General features: G+C 40.6%; 1 pseudogene; it reads right to left on the reverse strand.

Moving 5' to 3' along the window:
* Positions 1-1,324: 1,324 nt before the first annotated feature.
* On the reverse strand, positions 1,325-2,417 carry LOC101681370 (annotated as a pseudogene).
* Positions 2,418-5,998: the final 3,581 nt, after the last annotated feature.

The following is a 5,998-nucleotide window of genomic DNA, read 5'->3' on the forward strand; positions in this document are numbered from 1 at the left end:
TACAGATAATAAATGATGGAGGTCATATTTTATTCAGTACTACTCAATGAACTTTCACTGACTTCCCTCCCTGTGCAACATTCTGGGCTAAGCACTGGGGACACCAGAAAATAAGACACAGTGCCTGCCTTCAGAGAACGCAGAGCCTGCTGCAGACAACAGGTGGTTATTCATTCACTCACCAACTTCTAACTGTTGGGGGTCTTCTTTGTGCTCAGTCTCACTGGGGTACTGAGAAATGAGCAACACACAGAATAGACAATGTTCCCAGTACCCTAGAGAGTGCATTCTAATAAGGCCAGACAAGTAATTTAAAATAAACAACACAAAGGCTATATATTCTATGACTCCAACTATAGATATTCTGGAAAAGACAAAACTATAGAGACAATTTTATTTTTTTAATTTATTAATTATTTTTATTAACATATAATGTATTAACTGCCCCAGGGGTACAGGTCTGTGAATCGCCAGGTTTACACACTTCACAGCACTCACCATAGCACATACCCTCCCCAATGCCCATAACCCAATCACCCTCTCCGTACCCCACGCCAGCAACCCTCAGTTTGTTTTGTGAGATTAAAAGTCTCTTATGGTTTGTATAGAAACAATTTTAAATACTACTTATTGCCAGGAGTTTGGGAGGAATATGAGAAAGAGAGGGATAAAAAGGATTTTTAGAGCAATAAAACCATCTGTATGATACTGTACTGGTGGATATATGACATTACATATACATCAAAACCCATATTGCTATACAAGGCAAACACTGAACCCTAATATAATCTAAGGACTTCATTTAATGTATCAATATTGGTTGAACTGTAACAAATGTATTATACTAATGCAAAATATTAATAGTAGGGGAAGCTGGGTGGTAGGAGGAGAAGTGGGTAAAAGGGCCTCTCTGAACCATCTCAATTTTATATAAACCTGAAACTCCTATAAAAAAATAAAGCCTATGGGGGTATAGGGATAGGGTGGCTGGGTTATAGACATTGAGGAGGGTATGTGCTATGGTGAGTGCTGTGAAGTGTGTAAGCCTGATGATTCACAGACCTGTACCCCTGGGGCAAATAATATATTATATGTTAATAAAAAATTTTTATAAATAAAGCCTCTTAATTAATTAATTAACTCATGTAGGTCCTTGCCTGGCACAGTAAGTTTGGATTTTATTTCACTGAAAGGAAAAGTTAATGGAGGATTTTCAGCTAGAATTGACATGATTTGTTTTACTCTTTTTTTTTTATTCTGACTACATTCAGTATACTTTATGTATGGTATGACAAGGTAGGGTTCCCCAAACCCTTCCCCTTATTCAGTATATCTGAAATGGAAACTGTGGCGGTCGGGAGATTCTCTTTGTGTTGGGGGATGAGGTGGGGCAAGGACTCCCTTTGCTGTAGCCAAATTCATTGTCATACCAGGAAATGAGCTTGACAAAGTGGTCAATGAGAGAAATGCCAGCCCCAGCATTAAAAGTGGAAGAGGGGGTGTCATTTGTTAGAGTTGCGGGAGACAACCTGCTCTTTTGTGTAGTCCAGAATGCCTTTGATGGAGCCCTCCAATACCTGCCTCACCACCTTCTTGATGTCATATTTGGCAGCTTTCTCTAGGTAGCAGGTCAGTTTCACGATGGACACATTGGGTGTGGGGACACAGAAGGCCATGCCATTGAGTTTCCCATTCAGCTCAGGAATGACCTTGCTTACAGCCTTGGCAGCACCAGTAGAAGCAGGGATGATGTTCTGCACAGCCCCTTGGCATCACACCACAACTTTCCAGAGGGACTGCCCCTGGTCTTCTAGGTGGCAGTGATGGCGTGGATTGTGGTCTCAAGTTCCTCCACAGTACTGAAGTTGTCATGGATGACCTTGGCCAGAAGGACCAAGCAGTTGGTGGTGCAGGAGGCATTGCTGACAATCTTGAGGGAGTTGTCTTAACTTCTTATGGCTCATGCCCAACACAAACATGTGGGCATCATCAGAAGAGGCAAAGATGATGACCCTCTTGGTCCCACCATTCAAATGAGCCCCAGCCTTCTCCATGATGGGTGAAGACCCCAGTGGACTCCACAACATACTCAGCACAAGTATCACCCCATTTGATGTTGGCAGGATCTTGCTCCTGGAAGATGGATACGGGCTTCCCACTAATGACAGGTTTCCCATTCTCAGCTCTGACTATGCCTTGGAATTTTCCCTGGGTGGAAACATACTGGAACATATAGACCATGTAGTTGAGGTCAATGAAAGGGTTGTTGATGGCGACAATATCCACTTTCCAGAGTTAAAAGCACCCCTGATGACCAGGCACCCAGTACAGTCAAATCCTTTTACTCTGACTTTCACCATTGTGTCTTGGGGAGGTGGCTGGCACTGCACGAGAAGATATAGCTGTCTTTCAAAAGGGGAGGAGCGGAGATTTCAAAATGCTTTACATTTTGAAAGAATTGTGGTCCCTGTATGGAGAATGGATTGAAAGAAAGCAAAAGTAAAAGCAGACAGACCAGTTTGGAGGTGAGAAAGAAAAGCTTTGGGATATATTTAGGATATAGAACCAACGGGCTTGCTGTTAATTAGATGAGCAAGATGAGAACAAGAGGGAAATCAAGGTGACTTCTAGATTTTTGGATGGAGCAGCTGAGTCACTGATGCTGCTATATCGGGACTGGCAAGACAAAGAGAGGAAAAGGTTTGGTGGCAACAAGGGTGAAATCAAAAATGCTGTTAAGATTTGACATGTGGTGGGGCACCTGGGTGGCTCAGTGGGTTAAGCCGCTGCCTTCGGCTCAGGTCATGATCTCAGGGTCCTGGGATCGAGTCCCGCATCGGGCTCTCTGCTCAGCAGGGGGCCTGCTTCCCTCTCTCTCTCTCTCTACCTGCCTCTCCATCTACTTGTGATTTCTCTCTGTCAAATAAATAAATAATATCTTAAAAAAAAAAAAAAGATTTGACATGTGGAAAAGAGTTAAAATATAATTACAATAAGTGCCACTAAGATAAGGGCATATTCTAAATAATCCGAAAACACAGAGAAAGGAGAGACGAAATCTGTGAGAGGAGAGGGCAGGGAAGGTTTCACAGAGGATGTGAAGTTTAGCTTGTATATTTAAAAGCAATCAAGAAATAGCCAATAGGTGAAAATGACATTTAAGGCAGAAGGAACAGCACATACATGTGCAAAGGCAGGAGATACAAAAAATACAGATTTAAGCAAGCTTCATCCATTGCTCCAAAGCTATCTCCTAAAGTCAGCCTGAGGTTTCTAAGGTGCAGTAAGGTAGTGAGAAAAGTATGCAGTGGTAGAGACATGACTATGTTAGAGGAGGAGCCTGAGATTGAAAAGACAGAGAGAGTTTAAATAGAAGATTAAAAACTTTGAGTTCCAGTCTCAACTCTGCCACTAGGCAAGCCGTTTCATTTCTCTGGGCTATGTCTTCATCAGTAAAGCAAGAGTGTAGAACTAAGTTATTTCTAAGATGATCTTTATGTCTGGAAATCTGTAAAACTACGGTTAGTAGTCCTCTTGTACCTATATTAAAAATACATATTTATAAATATATATAAAATGTTTATATTTTTATTTAACACATATACACACAAAAATAAATCCTCCACTCATTTCAAAAAGGATTTAAGACAGCCTAAAGAAATACATACTGTTGTATAATAAACAATTTGTCTCATCTTGGATCCTAGCTCCCAGAAGATAATCTCAAAATCCTTGAATTTCCTGAATGATGGGAGTGACTTTGTTATTTATGCATCCCTTTTGTCATACCTGATTTACACTATTAAGATAACTAAGAATGGGGGTTAGTCACTGGAAAGACCAACCATGGGATTAGAGAGTTGAGTCTTCGAACCAGCCCAAACTCCAGGGAGGAGAGGAGGACTAAAGATTAAGTTCAAACAAATGGCCAATGATTCAATTAATCATGCTTATGTCAAGAAACTCTAATAAAAACTCTGACCACCATATCTCAGGTAAGTTTCCTTGTTGGTGAACACATCAATGTGAACAGTGATACCTCCTGCTTCCATCCCAGACCTCATCCTAATTGTCTCATTATCTGTCTGGTCCTGATTGATAGGCTTTATAATAAAACTGTAATCATAAATATAGTATACTCCTGAATTTTGTAAGTCATTCTAGCAAATTATCAGACCTGAGACAGTCATAGAAATCCCCAAATCTGTAACCAGTTGGTCAGAAGTCTAGGTGGTCTGGGGACACCTAAAACTGTAGCTGGCATCAGAAGTGAGGGTAGTTTTCTGGAAATTGTGCCCTTGAGTTGTGGAGTCTGTGCTAACTCCATGCAGTTGGCATCAGAATTACATCACAGCATTGTAATAAGAGAAATGAAATAAATATACAGCTATATCCAGGAGAAATAAAGATACAAATATAAAGTGATGAGGATTACTACTCATATCCTGAGAATGAATTCCAAGGCCTCTTTATAGGGATTTCAGACTCAGCATGGTATGGTCCTTAAGAACACAGGTTTAAAGCCACACTTAAGAGGACCCAACTGCACTCTTTACCATCTGGGTGACCACAGGCAAGTCTATGAGCCTCTATTTCTTTACCTGTAAAATGGAGATAAAAATAAAGCTGACTTCATGGAATTGTTGTAGGAATTAAGTAAGTCAGTGCATAAAAGGTATTGAAGACAATATCTGACACATAAGAACACTCCAAACACATTACTAGTACAGGTCACTGTCAACACATCAAAGTACAATTCAGTGGAACTAATTTTTTTTTTTTAAAGATGCACTCCAGGGTACCTGGTGGCTCAGATGGTTAAGCAACTGCCTTTGTGCCTGATCATGATCCCAGAGTCCCAGAATCGAGGCCTGCATTGAGCTCCCAGCTCTGCGGGAGTCTGCTTCTCCCTCTGACCTTCTCCTCTCCTGCTCTTTCTCACTGTATCTCTCTCAAGTAAATAAATAAAATCTTAAAAAAAAAATGCAGTCCAGATGTGAAATTAACAGTCTATCACAGCACTGTACAATTAAACTTCAAAAAGGATCATAATGTTCTGTATCTAATACTGTCTACTACAAAAGTTGCTAGCCACATGTGGCTATTGAGCACTTAAAATATGGGCATTTTGACTAAGGAACTGAATTTTTAAATTTTATTTTATTTTTAATTTATTTAAATTTAAAATAACCACATGAAACTAGTGGGTGTCATATATTGTACAGCAGAGAAGTCAAGGACCACATGTCCTTTGGGTGCTCTTTCATGCACATTACTCCTCACAGCCAAATTTTGGGCAAGGAATGGGACGGTAAGAGTTCAAGTCCATTTAATTCTAAGTTACTAGTTAAAGAGAGAATCATGGGGGCGCCTGGGTGGCTCAGTGGGTTAAGCCGCTGCCTTCGGCTCAGGTCATGATCTCAGGGTCCTGGGATCGAGTCCCGTATCAGGCTCTCTGCTCAGCAGGGAGCCTGCTTCCTTCTCTCTCTCTCTCTGCCTGCCTCTCAGTGTACTTGTGATTTCTCTCTGTCAAATAAATAAAAAAAAAAAAAAGAGAGAGAGAATCATGTGTTCAATGTGCATCAAAGCAAAGAGTAGGTTTAATAATTTGTTGTTAAAGTCAAAAAGTCTATCCCCAATAGCCAAACTATGGAAAGAGCCCAAATGCCCATCAACTGATAAATAGATAAAGAAGATGTAGTAGATATATACAATGGAATATTAATCAGCCATCAAAAAGAATGAAATCTTGCCATTCATAGTGATGTGGGTGATGCTAAGTGAAAGAAGTCAGTGACAGAAAGACAAACACCCTATGCTTTCACTCATATGTGGAATTTAAGAAACAAAACAGATAAACATATGGGGTGGGGGAAGAGAGAGAGAGACAAACCACAAGAGACTGTTAGAGAACAAACTGAGGGTTGACAGAGGAAAGTGGGTCAGGGAGGGGCTAGATGGGTGATGGGGATTAAGGAAAGCACTTGTTATGATGAGC

The sequence above is a fragment of the Mustela putorius genome, unplaced genomic scaffold (assembly GCF_011764305.1).
Source record: "Mustela putorius furo isolate JIRA1106 unplaced genomic scaffold, ASM1176430v1.1 tig00003850_pilon_pilon_pilon, whole genome shotgun sequence".
Classification (NCBI taxonomy): Eukaryota; Metazoa; Chordata; class Mammalia; order Carnivora; family Mustelidae; genus Mustela; species Mustela putorius.